The 20511-nt window shown below is 40.5% G+C and overlaps 2 pseudogenes; one reads left to right on the forward strand and one right to left on the reverse strand.

The window, feature by feature from the left end:
• Positions 1 to 721: 721 nt before the first annotated feature.
• Positions 722 to 4498, reverse strand: LOC123457213 (annotated as a pseudogene).
• Positions 4499 to 18059: 13561 nt separating this feature from the next.
• On the forward strand, positions 18060 to 19595 carry LOC101608055 (annotated as a pseudogene).
• Positions 19596 to 20511: the final 916 nt, after the last annotated feature.

The raw sequence follows: 20511 nt of genomic DNA on the forward strand, positions 1-20511 counted from the left end.
TAAATGGATAAATAAATCTAAATAAATGGGTAAATGAAATTTTTTAAAGAGAGAGACTATTGTAACTCAATGTTTGTTCATTGAAAGTAAACTTATTTTATGTTGCTATCTCACCAGTGCAGGAGGAGGATGGCTTCCCCTTTTGGCACAGCTCTGTGGGCATCAAAATTTAAAGATATGACTCTCCAAAAAAAGAAAGCCATACAAAATGTTTCCCAACTCAGGCTTTCCCAGAGATGGCTTGATTTTCGTCCCAGTAAATCTAATTTTCCATTTCCAGTAAATAGCAGGGGCCACATGCATGTTCACAAAGGGTGGCATATTATTATAACTATAGTTTCTCATACACACTGATCATTTCTTTTGTTTTGTTGTTCTTTTTGTGTTGTTTTTCTTAGTTAACCCCTCATGTAGCCCAGGCTGGCCTCCAACTTACTATGAAGCTGAAGCTAGCCCTTCAACTCCTCATACTTCTGCCCCTACTTCTTTGTTTGTTTGTTTGTTTTTTGTTTTTCAAGGTAGCATCCCAATCTACTCTGGGCTGACCTGGAACTCACTATGTAGTCCCAGGGTGGCCTCCAACTCATAGTAAATGACCTACCTTTGCCTCCCAAGTGCTGGGATTAAAGGTCTGGACCACAATGCCTGGCTCATGTCCCTACTTCTTAAGTGCTGGAACGACAAGCATATGCCAACTATGCCCAGTCTCACAGAATTTAATCTAATTTATAAGGTTATCTCTTTGTTTCAATCCCTCAAGCATCTCAGTCTGAAACTTCACGTTTAACTTTAAGTCCTGTCCCTGGTGTAGATCAGCTAACACATTCACTATTGCCATTGTCCAGGGTTTGGTGGCCTGAACACCACACTATGAATGCTGGACTCTAAGACTTTGGCAACAAAGGGCACTACATAGAGCAATTCCTGTCGTCCTTAACATAAGCTTCTAGCAGCAAAATTTCACATCCAAGTCAGTGTGTAAGGTGGGTTTGTTTTTAGCTAATGTGATCATTCCTAGCCAATGTCCCAAGTTCTTTATCAAAGAACAATATGTGAAATTGGCCAGAGCTTTATCAGTGGACAAGAACACTTTCAGATTTCTGCAGGATTCATTAGGAACCAGCTTCTTAAACTCCAGGTTCTTCAATATGCTAAGAAAGTTTGAATACAGGCTGTGAAAGTTTGACAATCTTCATAAGTAGATATGGTGAAATTCAAGTCTTAACTTCTTCCTTCATGGTCCATTTTAGCGATTTAAACAACTGTGTCATTTTTGACTGTGAGTTTGTTAAAAAATAAAAGCCATTTTCTCTTGAATATTTCAGGGGGCTCTACTATTCTCTCAGTTTGATTTGTGGCTACAAGCAATGCATCAATATTTGTAGTATTTATAGAAAGTGGCACATATATCTTATAGCTGACTCCTGTTGGTTGGGAGACTGAAACTGTTGTAGCAACAGTGGTGGTTGTTGATGTGGCAACGCCAGTGTGAACCTGACCAGCAAGGGGAGCTTTTGCTGGAACCTGGGCCTAGCCTGGGCCTGAGGCAGGGCAATAAATACTTCCAGGGGTTGTGATAGAGCCTTCTATTTTCACAGGAGGATCTCTAGACTGCTGTCCTTTCTCGATATACTCCTGGAATGATGTAGAAACTGCATAAAGTGACTGATGGAAGCCAAGTGCTGACAATATTGGGGATAGTCCTTCAGTCTATTTGTAAATCTATCAAGTGCAGCAATCCCAAAAGAATACATTTTGGATCCAAAAGGCTTGTTTCAGGCTTCACGAACATGTCACAGGGCCACACTCAATGCCATGTAAGTGACCGGTCCTTTTTCAATTTTTCAATACAACCAAATAGGAAGGCTGTTATTTTAATTCTTTATAAGGGTACTGGGGAAAACCCATTCTCTTCAAACAAGTTTCTTAGTATACAGTCAAACACTTCTCATTCCCATGTCATGGTAGAATCTTAGACTTTCAGCAGCATTTATAATACATCATCAGCAGACACAGTTGGGTGTGGTGGGTGAGTATAGATTCCCTGGGAACAGCTGTTTGCTTCTTCATCTATCTCTTTACAAAGTGCTGATTTGCCTCTAGCCACACCTGAGATAAGTCCGAATGTTTCATCTTAGTCTGCTGGAATATAGGCTGGTCGATTCCAGTGGTGCCCAGCTTCCTTTGTACAACAGGACCGTTATTCATTACAGGAAGTCCAAGGGCCCCAGTGACACTGAATGCAGTTGTTTGATTTGGCTTAAAAGAAGTGGAAATGTTTTTGCTGTTGACTGAGGGGCACTGAACGCAGAACCCAAATTTGGAGGGAAATCATGCATAGTCTGGGTGTGAGGGGTAGCCAAACCAGCTGTATTTAGAGATGCCATTCCAGCGAGAGGATAAATCTAAACAGGAGACATGGCATCTTAGCTGCTAGCACTAGGAAGGCAACCATTGGGCATAACTCCAGGAGGTGGCTGTCTGGTTTAATCCATGACATTGTGACAATTGTGTACCAAGGTGAGGATGATCTTCCTGCACAAGCCTGTAGAGATGATAACATTGTTGCCAGAGTTTCAGTAGGAAGTTGAGCACTTTGGGGCTGATCTTTCTCTGGGGCAATTCCATCCAAAATAGAAGGCCACCTTCTCTTTAAAAACATCATGCATGCTTGGATAAAAGGCTCCCTGCACTCTCTTATTTTGTCTGTGAGCCACTTGTAAAGTATGTGGTATTCGTGATGTGAAGCCAGTGCAGTGAGCAAACAGAGTGCCATTTAGCAGCATTGACAAGGCCTTTAAGTCTTGGGCCATGTGAGGTATTCAAGACAATTTGGGCTGGTCATACTGCTCCCCTCTCAAATACCATTCTGCTATTGCATGCATGAAAAGTAGGCAAATTGTTGGAGACTGTCCCTGCCCATGACATGCAGAGTGCAAAATAATGGCACAGTTAGGATGGTTTAAAGGAAAATTGGCACCAAAGTGGAGATGAGTTCATGGTGTAAGGTGTGCCAAGAGGTTTTGATTTGTAATAATGCCAATACCCATATGTCTGGACAGTGTTTGATAGGGAAGCTTAAGAGATGCTTAATTTGCTCATAGTGTCCAAACTCTGCAATCATCAGCAGAGACTCAATCAAAGCCAAACTCTTGCATGTGGCAGCTTCTCGATCATCATCTTCTGGTGGTAGTTTCAGAATGGCAGTGGCAACAGCATGACATGCACAGTCAGCAAAACAGAAGATCTCTGGATTTATCAGGGAATGGGTAATGAAGGAGAACTGGCCTTTTGGGTTTTTCCAAGGTCTGTATATGAAGTCCACTGAGAATATTTCCCTGCCCAAACCTTACCATGCCAATGCCAAACACTACCTTATGAAGTCCTTTACTATCATGAATTTGAAATCCAGGATGGGCCAGTTCAAAAGTGAGTTCCTTGAAATTCAAACTAGTGTTCAGGTCTTTAATAATGTCAATCAGGACTTTGGCATCCCATGTGTGCGCCTGTGTTCCATCAATTTTATCTTTCCCATAACTCCCGATCCCACTGCCAGAAGTAGAGATACTCTGTAATGGAACACCATCTGTTCATTGTGAAGGAGCTTGAGCCATCATTCCCAAAACCCGGGCGTCCCGAGCAGCTGTCAACACCCAGACACCGAACTGCATGATCATATTGCAACATTCTTCAGTACTCCAACAAAAGCCATAGCCTACATCTTGCATGGAATCAGTGAAAAATTTCTCCATCACGTTTTAGTGACCCCTCCAGAATCAGGCAAGATCCTGACCATCAGAATGGCCCATTTTTCAGGGTATAAAAGTGGTGCAAGCACCACCGGGCAATGTTCAATGGGAATATCTCTGTGTGGCTCTGTAAGAAGAGCATCTATCTGTTCCTGGGCAACTCCACAGGCTCCCTTCTTCCCAAGGAGGAGAAGGGTGAGGAGGAAGTACAGCACCTCTATTGCTGTATCCTGGAAGCCTCTTTCTTGACTTCCACTGACTTCTGTGTCAATGTAAGAATGCAGAAGGTCGAGAAACTTCTCTTTGATAAACTGGGCAGCAGAACCTCTGAGATCTGAGCTGGAAGAATTCAAGATGGCATGACCAAAACTTGCCTCTTGTCCTTTGCTTAATGTGAGAACTTTACTCAGCTGGGCAAGTAAGTGGGTCATAGGCTTTCAACTCTTCTGGTAGGGCCATGGATTATCAATGGCATATGACAATGTCGAGATAAAATTTCACTTTGTAATTGAAGCACACTCCTGAATCAGAAACTTGAGTCTGATGGGAATCTTTGCCACTGCTTTTATGATCACCATTTAAATCTACATGTGAAAATAGGCAGCATAATAAATGCCTGTCTGCCGCAGGACTGTGCTGACTCATGATATGCTGTCTTTCTGCTGGTTGGCTTTGTAGTTTTTCATGGTTAAATTGTCCATCAGTTATCTTATTTGAGACAAGGCCAGTGAGAGTGAGTGATGATTCATTGCTGGTTAGGGCTGAAGCTGGCAGCTGAGTACAAAATCAACATTATTCTCCTTTGGTCACCTCAAAGACAGCTGAATTCCTTTGCTTTGTATTTAGGCTGTATCTGATATCTTCATAATGTCTTCAGTTCTTCTTTTGCAGGTGTCTTATTGTGTTCTGAAACATGGGCCCTGGCCTCAGAGGCCTTCAACTGATGGAGGCTGGTCATTCCCTCCAAGAAAAAATAAGTATGGAAGAGAGTTTGCAACACCTTGTCATCCTGTGCAGAAACTACTTTGAGTTAGAATAAAGCACCTCTCCTCTACTGTCCTTTGTGATTTGGAATAGAACAGACCTGGACAATGAGTGAGCTCCCATTGGAAACATTCCCATCCCCTGTGATTACGTTAGCAAGCAACACCAGCTTACCCCAGCTGCAAGCCAGCCAGGCTCAAGCTCAAGTGTGTGCAATATATATATATATTTTTTGAGGTGGGGTCTAACTCTAGCCAAGGCTGACCTGAAAAGTCCTATGTAGTCCCAGGGTGGCCTTGAGCTCATGGTGATCCTCCTACCTCAGCCTCCCTAGTGGTGAGGTTAACGGTGTGCACCACCACGCGTGGCTCAAGTTGTACAATTTTATATGCATACAAATTCAATAAATTATTAACAGTAACAAAAGTTAACTTATTTATTAATTGCATCTTTGTCCTACACAGTTCTGCAAGTAGACTTCTTTTCTGGATTTTTTTATTTTTGATTTTTCGAGGTAGAGTCTCACTCTAGCCCAGGGTGACCTAGAATTCACTATGGAGTGTCAGGGTGGCCTCGAACTCACGGCGATCGTCCTACCTCTGCCTCCTGAGTGCTGGGATTAAAGGCGTGCGCAACTACGCCCGGGCTTTTGTGTTTTTTAAAAAAACTTTTCATTTATTTATAATTGACAAAGGGAGTGGAGGAGGAAGAGAATGGACGCCCCAATGCCTCTAGGCGTTCAAAAGAAATATACCATAGGCATGGTCTACCTTGTGCATGTGGCTGCTGTGGGACCTGGACAGTGGAGCCTGGGTCCTTGGTGTTCACAAGCAGGCACCTTAACCATTGAACCATCTCTCGGCCCTCTTTGTTTTTGAACTTTAAATTTGTTTTTAATATAGCTTTATCTGATTTGTTTGAATTTGATTGATGTGTTTTATTCTGCTTGTACCCTTTGTTTTCATTGGATTTACTTTTAACTTCTTAATTTATTCATCATTGAATTTTGCGTAACTGAGATATCGTATCCTTATTTGTGGCTATGGAGAGGTCTGTCTGTGTGTTTTGACAGAAATGATGTAATTCCACGCGTTTTCTGTGCACTGTCTGCGTTCTGGACTAAGGTAAATGAGCTTCCTGCGACTCTCAGGGTTCAGCGGGCAGGCTGCTTACTGAATTCCTAGGCTGAAGTCACAGAAACTGTAATTACCAGCTCCGGTCAGCGGGTGGCGCCAGTGCTTCCCCCGCGTCCCTGTGCACGTGCTCTCCGCCCTCCGCCTTCTAGAGGGTTCTCACCTCCGGTGTGAACGTCTCCCGGTGAGAACGGAGAGCTGCGCGAGCGGAGGCGTCGCCCAGCCTCCGCGACCAGGGGGCTTCGGGGAGCGCGGTGCGCGGGGGCTTCTGTCGTCCCGGCCTGAAAAGAGGCGCTTGCTGGGGACTTCCTCCGCGCAGCGAGCCGGGATGCCCGTGAGTGCAGGGCAGCCGTGGATAATGCAGCAGGTATTCACTCCTCCTGAAAATTCACACTTCCACACGTGCGTGCATGCTGGCCTCTTGCTTAGAAGCTGTACGCGATGCCTTGTGTCCCCTTCCTGTCACCTTACTGACCAAATATACTTACTAGCCGATTTATGTGAATACTTTCTACCTATTTTCTGAGCCTTCGCCTCAGGCGTCCGTATGAAGTGGTTGGTGCACGTGAACACAGCCTACAGCGACATTTTCAACAACATACGAAAATCATGCTGAGAATGGAACTCAGTGCAGTGCACAGGAGACTTTGCCTAGCTGGGCCAAGGCTGAGCGTTTGAATTTCAAATGATGAGGTGCAGTGCGATCAAGTCACATTTGCTTTAATAAAAGGGCAACGGGTACTTTGAGCATGGTGACAAAGTGCAAGAAAAGTCAAAATTTTACCCCAAAAAATAGTAAAAGGGAAAATATTGTTTTAATTGCATTAAAAGACACATGTTTAAGAAAATATTTCCGCTGACTTAAAGTACTTTTTAAAAGCTACATGGATAATACCTATTAAGTTTAGCATAATCACAACTAAATTTCAAAATAGATCATTTTTATCATTATGAATTTTTGCTATTGTTGCTATTGATGAAAAATTATAAGATACAAATCTTGCTAAATAAATGTGAAGTGACACCTGTCTGACCTATACCAAAATTGGTTTGCAGAAGTGTAGTTCTTGAATACACTGTGACATTCTTCTTTAGAAAACATGTCCTGTTGGTGAAATGGTTCATAGAGTGCACATCAGAGACAATTCCATAAGTTATCATATACACGGAAAAGAGCCAAGCCTTTCTGAGTGTGTGTGTGTATGTATATATGTATGTATGTATGCATATAAATGGATATTTTATATATATATATATGCATTTATACATGTATATATGTATAAATATATATATGTATATATGTATAATTTGGGAACTGAAATAATTACACAATGATATGTTCTTTCACAAGTATGCTATTTAAAGGTATATGATATACACACTATTAAAAATGTTTACCAGTGCAGTTAAATGCCAAGATAACACTCTTTATTGATTGTGGCAGAGTTTGAGGAGTGTTCAAATAATGCTATATTTGGGTGTTGATTTGCTATTTAAAATGTATTTCCATATAGATTTTTGTTGATAGTTTCCCTTCAATGACTGCATTAAGAGAACTCTTCAATCTTATTTATTTATTTTCAGGGGTACACATTGGGGGAGGGTCAAAGAAAGAGAGAGAATGGACACTACAGCACCTCTTGCCACTGTAAATGTACTCCAGATCTAAGAGCCACTATGTGAACGTGGATTTACAATGCACACTGGGGAATTGAACCTGGGCCTTTGCTGCTGGCCTCTGTATCTCTGCTTATGGACACGGTAGCCAATATGTTGCTGCCCTCCTTGTTCTCGCCTGTGATGGTGGTGGTGTTCATGCTGCTGATCTCTATTTCTGATGATGGACCTGCTGTCTTGTGACTTCCTACTCATGGTTCTTGCGGCCATGTGCCTCTGCTCTGCATGCCAGCCGACGGTGATAGAGGTGATCTTGCTCCTGCCCTCTGTATGTCTGCTGATGTCTGTAGTGCCGGATGTGCTGTTCCTCTCTGTGTGCCTGCTCGAGGTCAAGGTGGGCGTATGCATCTGTCCTAGGTGACCCTGCTGGTATTCATGGTGGTAGGCATGCTGTCGCTCTTTGTGTTCCTGCAGGTGACCAGGATGGAGGTCACGGTTCTGCAGATGGTTATGGGCATTACTTTTGGTGGAAGTGGTGGTATTCATGTAGGTGCCCTCCCTCTCTGCTGGTGGTCGCAGTGGTCATCATGCTGCCACCATCCGTGTTACTGGAGATTGTCATACTGCGCCTACTGTGTGTCTGCTGATGGTTGTGGTGATGGTCACCCTGGTGCCCTGTGAGGTTACCTTGATGGCCACGATGCTTGTCATGATGCTGTCCTGCTGATTGTTTTGGTGATAACCATGTGGCTTCCCTCAGTGCTCCTCCTGATGGTTGCAGTAGTGATCATACTGCAGCCCTATGTGCTCTTGCTCTTGGTCGTAGCAATAATCATTCTGCTGCCTCCTGTATCTCTGCTGATTGTCATGTCACTGGTCATTCTGTCATCCTCTGCTTTCCTGCTGATGGTGGTGGTGATCATGATGCTGTGTTAGCTCTTCCTGCTGAGGTGCTGGTTCTTTTGTGTGTCCTCTGTATCCCTGCTAAAGGTCTCAGTGCAGGTGCTACTGGTGCCTAGTGTGTCTCCTTTGATGGTTGTGAAGCTGGTCACTGGGCCACACTTTGTATCTCTGTGGAGGGTCCTGGTGGTGCTCATGCTGCTGCCCTGTTTTCATCCTGATGGTTACTGTGCAGCTGTTGCTGCTGCCTTCTGTGTCTCTGCTTATGGTCACTGGTAATTGTCATGCTGCTCAACTCTCTGTTCCTGTTTATGGGTGCTGAGGTGGCCATGTTGCTGCCCTGGTTTACTGGTGGTGGTTGCTGTGGAGACATGTTGCTGTGTCTCCATCGATGTTCACATTGTTAGATATGCTACCACCCCTCCGTTTTCCAGCTGACAGTCTGTGTTAAAAAGGCCATTGATCCCTGATCCTTCTGATGGTCATGATGGTGGCCATTCTGCTTCTCACTCGATGTTCTTGCTGAAGTTAGTGGTGGTGATGATGTGCCGCCAAGTGTGTGTGCACTGTTGAGCATGGGAGTGTTCCTGTGGTTGTCCTGTGTGTCTGTTGATGGTCACGGAGATGGTCATGCTTCTGCTGTCTGTGCACAACTCTTTAACTCTCTCTCGGTGATGGTCATGATGTTGCCCTGTGTGTCTATGCTGTTGGTCATGGTGGTTATCTTGCTGCTCTGTGTGTGTCTGGTGATTGTACTTGTGATGGTCTTGTGTCTTACTTCTGTGTTCCTCCTGATATCTTCCTGGTGATCAGGCTTCTGTTCTCTGTGTCTTTGCTAATAGTTGTGGCATTGGTCATCTTATTTCCACTCAAGAGATTATGGTCGGCTAAGCTGTGACTTTCTGTTTTTGTCTGTCTGCAAAATTTGGGGCAGCATTTCTCATGTGGCATCAATTCTGTGAAGGGTTAAGGAGAGTGGATATTCAGCTTGCATTTGTTTTTCAGGATGAGATTTGGAAGTTTTTGAGCTCTTTTTATATCAGACAGAGAACTGTATATTCACATTCATGATATTTGTGTTAAATCACTGTTTTTCATTCTCCAACCTCTTGAGATACTCTTTATTTTCTTTTATTTTGTGTGGGGGGGGAATGTTTGTGTATATTTCAGGTGTGTATGCAGATGGAGGCGTCCTGTAAGTACATGTGTGGAAGTCATAGGAGAACATCCGGTGTCCTCCCTTGTTGTGCTTCCACTTTTCCTTCCGTAGGACGGGCTCTGTCAGTGAAACTTGTGCTGCTAATTTCACTCAAGATGGCTGATGATAAAATCCCAGAAATTCTCCTGTCTTCAGCACACTTGAGCCTGTTGTTACAGACATCCTAGACCTTGCCAGGCATTTTACATGAGTGCTGAGGATCCAACTGAGATACCCATTCGTTGTCAGCCAGTGGTCTTACCCATTGAGACACAACTAAGGCCCCACGACATTTTACTTGCACATTTCCAGGATTACCATGCAGTAGTTAATAATCTAAGGAAAATTAAAGTTTTCTATACTTTGTAAGTTCATTTGGATATAATTGAATCTTTTATTCTTATACAGTTTTCCATGTAAACTTCGATTTGCAAAAACACAAACACCCCCCCCCCACACACACACACACATGTTTTAAGCATAATCACCACAGGAAATATAAAACCCACATAGTTCTGCCCAATCAGGTTTTCCCTCTTGACCAAGATATGCATGGTTTTTTTTGCTAGCCTGTGTATGGATGCATTACTTTGTTTTTATTTTGAAATTATTTGTTCATGGAATGAAGTTAGGAGATTACTGATAGGGGCATTTATAAGGTGTTTCAGAGAACACCTGTTTCCCTTTTTTCTTGTCTGTTTTATGCTAATTTTCTCAGTATGAGTGTACGAGTTTTGTATGTCCCCGCTCTCTGTTGTTATGAAGATGTTTTTAAATGATAGCCCATTTGCTAGGTTTGTCACTCATATCTGTGTCATTGTAGCTTGCATGAATATACTAAGTCAGACTTCTTTCAAACTTGGCAATACAAGCAGACAGAAAAAAAATAGATCACAGGTGTGAAGCTAGTCTTTCTTTGTATTTGTGTTTTGTATTTGTGCTAATTTTTGATGAGACAATGGTTTGTGGTTGAAATTACACAGAATTTATCAGAGAGACTGGCTTCTTTCTTCCTCCATTAATACATTTTTCTTTCTGTTGCAAGAGAAGTTACATACCTGGAGGGGTGAAATGATTTGAGATATAGCTAGTTCATGTCATCAAAACTAGAGGTGAGCTCCTTCTGAAACCGAGCCTTATGCCTTGGTATTTGTATTTTGTTCCTGGTTCTCACTGACATGCAGAGTGTAAGCTCTTGGATATATTTGTTAAGCTGTCGGCCTACTTGCTGAATCCCTTCACATGGCTGGGTCCTGAGTTCTCATTTTCATGCCCCTGGAAGCTACAGCTAGAGGAAACTTGAGGCTCTTTGTCATCTACACAAAGACTTGTTTCTGCCTCCTTCTTTGATGTGAGATACTCCTTGTGAAGTGAGAGTATCAATAATGGTTCCTATCACAAGGACTCTTACCAAATGAGGGGTATTGATGTAATAAAAATAATTTCAAAACTGTCTGTGATATTCTTCCAACTTTCTCCAGCCTAAGTTTAGGAATAACTTATGTGGTGTTTTATTATACAAAGGAGATATTTCCACAAACTCTGTTTTAAAACTTTTTCATCATTTGAAAGTGCTTTGGCTCATTCCCAGTTAAACTAAAGCATACTAAGATGTTAAACCATTTTATATCTGGTATGGTGTCTCATGATCATAATCTCAGCACTTGATGGATTTAGGCAAATGATGAGGAAGCAATGGCCAGTTTGATCTATAAAGGGAGTCTGATGCCTGTCTCAAAACAACATAAAAATATTAAAGCATTTTTAGTGAATGTTCTGTGTTCTGATAATTCTGCCTAAACTTACACATGTAAGAAGTAAGACAGAGATGTCTCTTGCACCCTTTACCCATTTTAAGACAGTTGAAACATCTTACAGTTCTATAAAGAAAAAAAAGTATTTCAGGGCAAAGTATTAACATAGTTCCTGTCTAATTATGTATGTTCCGTTCCAGGCATTTTTGTCTGTGCACTGTATGCCTCTTTTATCTGGGTGTCCATATTTTCCCATAGATTTAGGAAGTTTTCATCCATCCTTTTATTAAAAATACTTTCTATAATATTGACTTGAAGTTCTCCTCCTTGTATGCCCATGATTCGAACTTTGTTCTTTTGAAAATTTCTCTGCGTCCCTCTCACGTTCTGTTCATATGATTTTTAGACTTCTCTTGGTTATTACTAGTTGATCTGATTCCTCTTCCCTATCTTCAAGGCCTGATAATCCCTGTTCTATTTGACCCATTATATAGGTGAGGATTTTCATGGGTATTTTTGTTAGACTAGCTGTGTTTCTCATTTCCAGGTTTATTTCAATTTCCTTATTTTCTTTAGGTCACATTCTCTGTTTTCAATTCAGGTACACATCTTGGTGTGATGTGTGGTGTGTGGTCTCTTAGAGTTCATCTAGGTGTTTAGTTTTGTCACCTTTGAAGTGATTCACAAAGTCATTTATGTGTTAATCTGTGTCTCCTTTGTAATCATTGTAAATATTTATCATTCTTTTGAACTTTGTCTGGATTTTCCTCTGTGTAGATGTCATAGGGTTTATCTGCTCTGCATTTGGTTTATTTTGATGGGTGGGGACATGGTGTCTTGTTTTTGCCTGTTACATTGAGACTTACCCATCTGGAGACTGTGCATTGGTCAGGTCTTTCTGGAATATCTGTATTAATACTTGGAACAATGAGGCTGTTTATGTTCATTCGACTTGGCTTGGCTTTGCGATACTGAGTCCTTCATATGGTTTTATCGATGGGTAGGTGAGTTGGTCACAGTTCATTCTTGGCTCTGTTTAAAAAAAATCACTTAGTTTCATGGTCAAATGGTAGATATTTGGTTCTCCTTCCCCCTCCTTACTGTTTGTGTGGGGAAGAGGTTTGCTAAAGGCAGTCTGAGTGCTAGAACTCTGTGTGACTCTAGCCATCATGGCAAGTTTACTTCCGTGGTTGGATTTGTCTCTAGGTAGTGTATTTTGATGGGGCTGTTTTTAATGACATGTCTTTCCTCATTTCATTCTCCTTGAGTTCATTATTGGTATATGGAAAGGCTTCTCATTTTGTATTATGTAACTTTACTGAAAAAGTTGATCAGACCTGAGTTTTCTGGTTGAGTATCTAAAGTCTCATAAGTATAGAATGATGTTACCTGGAAATAGGATGGTTAGAGGTATCACTTTCTTGTTTTGATCACTTTTATGTCTCATTTTATGAATTTCTTGTTTCATTTAATTTTGTGAAGTCTTATTTTATGTAACTTCCAATATGATAGCATCTTAAATAATAAAGTTTGTAATGTATGTTTTCTTTTTGTTCCATCTTCAATCATTCTAGGCTTTGTGTTTTTTAACCTTTTCAAAGCAAAATACAAATATAAATCCACTTTTTTTGGCTTGATAATCTCCATAAATATGAGATAGGGTTATGTGTAATTTGACATAGTAAAATCTCACATAGAACAGAAGGGAGTGATGAAGAGGGGCAGAGGGAGGTAGGAGGAGAAAAAAAGAGACATTGGCATGGGCATCCCAAGAGAAAATTTCAGTTCACATTTTTAATTAAGAATATTTACTATATTTCTAAGTTACCATACAAAGTAATGCATCCTAGTACACCCCCTTACATATATATGTATACGTATGTAAAATATATATATAAATATATATACATATATATGTAATATGTATGTGTATTACATATGTAATATATATGTGTGTGTATGTGTATATATATATATCCACACATACATATACATATATAATTCATTATCATTAATTCTCAAACATACATCGCCCACACCCTGTAATATATGCCTATCTCCTGGGGCTGGATTCCTCTCTTATACCTAATCATCTGCAGACCAGATAGTCATGAATTCATGTCCTATGTAATATGTATCCACTACCCTCTTTCCCACTCATGATCTCTTCCACACCTGTCATGATCCACTTTCTAGTTTCATGTCACATACACTCACGTGTGTGTGCATGTGTGTGTGTGTATGACATGACCCTAGTTTCCTGATATAATGGAAAACATGGCATTTATCTGTCTGCTTCTGCTTTATTTTACATAACACAATGATATTCAGTTCTTTACAGTTATGTAAATACCTTTTCTGAATAGCTTATTAAATTTACATTGAGTATATGTAACACAGTTCTTTACCCATTCCTTTCTTGCTTACGATCTGGGATGTTCCATTTTTTCTGGGATTGTAAATAATGCACAATAAACATAAATATGAAAATATTTCTGTGGTAGGATATAGAGTCTTTTAGGCATATACCCAGGAGTAGTGTAACTGGATCATATGGTCTCCCAGTTTAGTCGTTTAATAAAGTTCCATTTTTCTTTCCATGATGGAATCACCAGTTAATGCTCTGAAGAACAGATATAGATATCCTTTTCCTACTACATTATCACTGGCATTGGCTTACTTTATTGATGTAGCCATTCAGAATCCCCCAGAATCATGTACCACCATGTGCAACTGATTTACATGGGTACCTGGGAATTGAACCAGGTGCTCATGCATTGCAGGCAAGGGCCTTAACCATCAAGTCAATAAGGGAAACCAGTAGTGTTTCTCTCCCTTAACTAACCTATGGGGAAATTGACAGGACATACACACCTATTTGATAGTCAAGTAGCCAAAGGATATGTTACTCTTTTGTAGGGAGAATGATGTAATAGATTACCTGTGTTTTAGGATTACCACCATATTTCATGTCATGGTATTCCAGTGAACAAGGCAGATTGATGTGTCTATCTCAGTGGAGATGCCCTCTCAAAAACCAACCTTACAACTCCTGATGTGACTTCCACTGTGCATGATAACTAGGAGTTGTGTTGTGATGTATGCTTGCAGCGCACCCCCAGTGTATTGAGAATGGTCTGAGATGTTCAGATGCAATGAATCATTCACCTCAAGAAGGAGTGATACCCTTAGGATGCAGTGTCCAGTTGCCATAATAACTGTTCAAGATGGGGCAATATCTCTTATCAGAGTGTATAGTTGCCATCATTATGTGAAGTCCCTCAGTCATGGTGGAAGCAGATGTGAAGATTGTGCTTAAGGGTGTGAGCACAAACCTACCCACAAGAATCATGGGTCCTAGATATGGTGGGCTTTGCAGTAGAGACATACATTTTTTTATTTTGAGAACATATTTATTCATTACTTATTTATTTTAAGAGACAGAAAAGGAGAAGAGATAGAAAAAAAAATGGGCACACCAGGACCTCTAACAGCTGCAAATGAACTTCAGACACATAAATTACCTGGTGCATCTGCCTTACATGAGTCCTGGTGAATTGAACCTGGATCCTGTGGTTTTACTGCAAGTTCCTTAACTAGTAAGCGATCTCTCCAGCCCTCTCATATTTTTAGAAATAGAGGCACAAGTTGATTTATCAACCACTGTCTTAGTAGGCAGTGTATGACATTGGTAACATGTAATTTAAGAGCGGACTGACAATCTCTTTTCCTACAAGAGGAAATTTTCTTATAAAGTTTGTTCTTCATTTTCCACCACCGCTCTTGCTTCTGATCTAAACATTTTTTTCTTTATTGTGGCAGTGTATCACTCTTTTGTAGACTGGTGGGAATCTCACTATTTTACTGAAATACTGAAATACTCACTATTTTACTGAAATACTGAAATCTGGGGTTCCTTATAAATATGCTAATAGGCAATGCAGGAATAAATAAATATGTTGGGATAGCTTGCCTTTATTTATTATTGTTATTATTATTTTTTGGTTTTCCCAGGTAGGGTCTCACTCTAGCCCAGGCTGCCTGGAATTCACTATGTACTCTCAGGGTGGCCTTGAACTAACAGAAATCCTCCTATCTCTGCCCCCGAGTGCTGGGATTAAAGGCATGCACCACCACACCTGGATAGCTTTATCAATTTTAAGTCATGTGTAAGACATAAAAATTGTTTTTTGTTAAGAACAATTTCTATTATACATAAAATCAATTGCTATCAAGGTTAAGCTAAAAACATTGGTTGTCAATTGGTGTTTTCTCTTTCAAAACAATTGTCAAGGGTTGTATTAGAACTTACCTGTTTTGGCTCTCTTATATGTAAATTAACTGTCTCATTTCTGGTGTCTCAAGTCCAGAGCTTATAACAGAATTAACTCTTAAAACACTCCCTGCTTTAGGATACAGCTTCCTGCTCAAAAAATGATTATCATCTGAGAGAAATAGTTTTAATTTATGGTTCTATATCCAACATTGTCTGGGTAATTGATACCCACACAGGTATCTGGACTAATCACAGATGTTTTCAAACAAGTTTCCAAGACTTTATACTGTCTTACTTGACTTTTTGCTGACAATTTGTAGGTTAAATTAATTGGCTCAGATGTATATTATTTTCAAGACCGGTAACAGGTTATGCCTGCATTTATAACTATTAGATATTTAAAGGGTAAGGTATACCTACTTTCTATACTTCAGATATGGCCTAGGCTGTCAGTGAACAACTAAATTTAAACAGACAGAACAAACCAACTTTAGGTTTTTGTGCCATTCTTTAAGTAGACCTATTTCAGTAATCAAATGTACATACATCCAGGTTGGTGTAACTTTCTCTCTCAGGGTATTAATAACCTATGTAGAAGCCAAAGCCATACGGAATGATTGGCACTAAAAGGCCAATATTATGGCCTGTGCTCCCAGGTCATGAGGCCCCTGGAGGTGGGGGGACTCTTCTACACTCACCCTCTGGTAAGTCACCTATCTTCTTTATCAGGAAGGATACGGAGACCCAGAAACAAAAAAAAATCGGTGTAGTCTGAAAACAGGAGAGTCACAGCTGAAGAAAAATCAGTGCTCATGGCTTCTCAAAGAAGGGAAAGCTATTTAGCCAACATGGCCCTGACTCATCCTAACAGACAACACCAGTATCAGAGAAGCTATAGGGCTACTTCTGGGTCCCTAAAGTCTCCTTTGGAGAGCCATTAGTGACCTCCAAAAATAATCCTTGATTAAATTTTGGCTATCTATTTGGTCTTAAACTCTCAGAGAGAAATGTATCACTGACGGTAAAGGGAAACCTCAAATATATTAATGGCCTAATAGGTAACACAACAAGAGCTTTCCAAGATGGGAAACAAACAAGGCCTTAAGACATGTCACCATTTCTAATAGTTATAATTTGAAAGTAAGGAAAAATAATAACCTTAAATGTTAGAAGGGTTATTTTCAAATCTAGAGTATATATGGATGACTCTGACCAAGGGTAGTGTAATTCAGAACACTTCCTTATAGTAGGAACAATGATGAATCTCTTGTAACTACTGCCTGGACATCTTTAAGTCCTGAGACAAAAAAAAAAAAATTGGACATTTCTTTAATGGCACCCAATGGCTCTATGGCACCAACCTTTGCCCTGGTTACCACCAGGACAAATTAAAAATGAAAAAGGTACACTCTGGCAGGCTATTATATAAATACGATATATTCACCAATACAAATATGATATATTCACCATTATCAATGTTAAATGTTGTGTATATATTTCCGATAACTGTGCTGATATCTCATCTTTTTTATAAGCCATACATACACAGATTCAGGCCCTCAAATACTAATGTGTCACCTCATAAACAGTTCTGGAAGAAAACCTCAGTCAATTCATGCTCAGATAGTCCTGAGACAATCCAACCCCTTCTACAAGGGTTCCCTTGAATTGTCCTCAAGGCCTAGAAGTCCACAAGAAGAATAAACCTGAAGGCAACCAGTTTGCTCACTTCTCATTAACTGCTTACTTTTTATTCATTCTTGCTATCATTCTATCTCAAGACTATGGTCCTGCACTGCATCAATACACATTCAGGGTCCTTTAGAGTAGTTCCCCTTTCTGGGAGAGACTCTCTAACTGCCACAAACAACTTCATGCCCCATTCAGCAGGAAGTAGTTCATGAAATGACATCATCGCCCCTTGTACCCTAATAGCAGTTAGAGTGTCTTCTCATGAGAGTGGGGAATGAGAGGGAGGATGGTATAGTTAAGATGATTGAACCCCTGAAGGAAAAGGTTAAAAAAAAAAATAGGAGCGTGTGCTTGGAGGCTGATGCAGTCCGGTTCGCATTGCTGGTAGAAATCACCCAACCAAGAGTAGCTTCTGGGAAAAAGAGGTTTATTTTGGCTTAGAGGCTCGAGGGGAAGCTTCACGATGGCAGGGGAAAACGCTGGCATGAGCAGAGGGTGGACATCACCCCCTGGCCAACAGAAGGTGGACCACAGCAACAGGAGGGTGTGCCAAACACTGGCAAGGGGAAACTGGCTATAACACACATAAGCCCGCCCCCAACAATACACTCCCTCCAGGGGGCATTAATTCCCAAATATCCATCAGCTGGGAACCTAGCATTCAGAACACCTGAGTTTATGGGGGACACCTGAATCAAACCACCACACAGGCTGTCTGCCCTGTAATTGCCGCCCCCGCAGTGCCTCTCCGTCCTTCTCGAATACAAAAAAGAATCTGGAAACTTGGAGAAGATAAAGCATTTTCAGCATCCAAATCAGGAGATTGACAAACTAGGAAATGCACAATTTTTTAAAAATTTTGTTTATTTTTATTTATTTATTTGAGAGCGACAGACGGACAGAGAAAGGCAGAGAGAGACAGAGAGAGAGAATGGGCGCGCCAGGGCCTCCAGCCACTGCAAACGAACTCCAGATGCATGCGCCCCCTGTGCATCTGGCTAACGTGGGGCCTGGGGAATGGAACCTCGAACCTGGGTCCTTAGGCTTCACAGGCCAGCGCTTAACTGCTAAGCCATCTCTCCAGCCCGGAAATGCACAATTTTGAAGAAGAATTAACATGTCCCATTTGTTATAGTATTTTTGAAGATCCTCGTGTACTGCCATGCTCTCATACATTTTGTAGAAATTGTTTGGAAAATGTTCTTCAGGCATCTGGTAACTTTTATATATGGAGACCTTTGCGGATTCCCCTCAAATGTCCTAACTGCAGAAGTACTATTGAAATTGCTTCAACTGGTATCGAATCTTTACCTGTTAACTTTGCATTACGGGCAATCATTGAAAAGTATCAGCAAGAAGACCATCCGGATGTCATCACCTGCCCTGAACATTACAGGCAACCATTAAATGTTTATTGTCTACTAGTTAAAAAATGAGTTTGTGGTCATTGCCTTACTATAGGTCAACATCATCCTATAGATGACCTTCAAAGTGCATATCTGAAAGAAAAGGACACACCTCAAAAATTGCTTAAACAGTTAACTGACACACACTGGACAGATATCACTCGTCTCATTGAAAAGCTAGAAGAACAAAAGTCTCACTCTGAGAAAATGGTCCAAGGTGATAAGGAAGTGGTCCTCCATTACTTTAAGGAACTTAGTGATATATTAGAACAGAAAAAGAAGTTTTTCCTAACAGTGCTCTGTGATGTTGGCTACCTGATTAATCAAGAATATAGCCCACAAATTGAAAGAGTAAAAGAAATAAGAGAGCAACAGCTTGAGTTGATGACACTGACCACATCTTTACAAGAAGAATCTCCACTTAAGTTTCTTGAAAAAATCGATGATGTCCGCCAGTGAGTGCAGATGTTAAAACAAAGGCCGCTTCCTGAAGTCCAGCCTGTGGAAATTTATCCTCGAGTATCAAAGTATTAAAAGAAGACTGGAGCAGAACAGAAATTGGACAAATTAGGAAAGCTCTCATTCCTGCAATGAAAATTTCTTCTAAAAGGATGCCTAGTTCCTGGCCTGATAAAGATGAAAAAGAAGTTGAATTTTTAAAAATTTTAAACATTGTTATAGTCACACTAATTTCAGTGATATTAATGTTAATACTCTTTTTCAACCAACACATAATAACCTTCTTAAATGAAATCACTTCCATATGTTTCTATGAAGTCTCTCTGTTTACCAAAGTTTGTCTAGTAATCTCTATGATATTAAGAATAGACTATGCCATGCCTTTTATTTATTAAAGGAATTCATGTGGAAAATAGTTTCTCACTGAAAACTTAAGTATAAACTGGGCCTAGTCTGTATAGCAGAGGCTAACTATTGCTAAATGGAGAAATAAGGGTAGCATAAGTAGCAAATTAAACTTTAGTATAAAGGTAGATCTAAATATAAATTCCATGGTTCAATAGAAATGGTACAACAGAGATGAGGAGATATCTGAAAGGTGATTCAGATTATCATATTATTAGACAATTAAAATTACTTGAATACCTTATCTCTTTTTTTTGTGTTTGTTTTGTTTTCTGAGATAGGGTTTCACTCTAGCTCAGGCTGACTTGGAATTCACTATGTAATCTCAGGGTGGCCTCAAACTCACAGCGATCCTCCTACCTCTGCCTCCTGAGTGCTGGGATTACAGGATAGTGCCACCATGCCCAGTTTATCTCATTTTTAATAGTGCTACTTTGACATTGAAATATCCTTTTACCAGTTTTTTAACCAGTATATTACAGTGGCTGGCTTTGCAGTTATGTATATGAAACTTTTAGATTAAAAGATGAGAAGGGCTGGGAAGATGGTTTAGTAGTTAAGGCACTTGCCTGTGAAGCCTAAGGACACAGGTTTGATTCCCCAGTACCCATGTAAAACCAGATGCACAGGGTGGCACATGTGTCTGGAGTTTGTTTGCAGTGGCTAGGGGCCCTGGCGTGCCCATTCTCTTATCTGCCTCTTCCTTTCATAAATATTTTATAAAAAAGATGATAAAATCCTCAAAACCTTTATTTTGAGGTGGGCAGCTTTTGATTATGCGGATAACCATGGTAAAATTTTTTTTGTTTTTTAAACCCAAGTAGCAGTGATAAAGGATTTTTTTTTTTTTTGGACCAAATAAAACTGACATACCTAATGTGTGAGCATTCATTCCAAGCAAGGTTACTTGTGGATTAACTAGGTACTAGGGAACAATG

The sequence above is a fragment of the Jaculus jaculus genome (genome assembly GCF_020740685.1).
Source record: "Jaculus jaculus isolate mJacJac1 chromosome Y unlocalized genomic scaffold, mJacJac1.mat.Y.cur SUPER_Y_unloc_3, whole genome shotgun sequence".
Lineage (NCBI taxonomy): Eukaryota > Metazoa > Chordata > Mammalia > Rodentia > Dipodidae > Jaculus > Jaculus jaculus.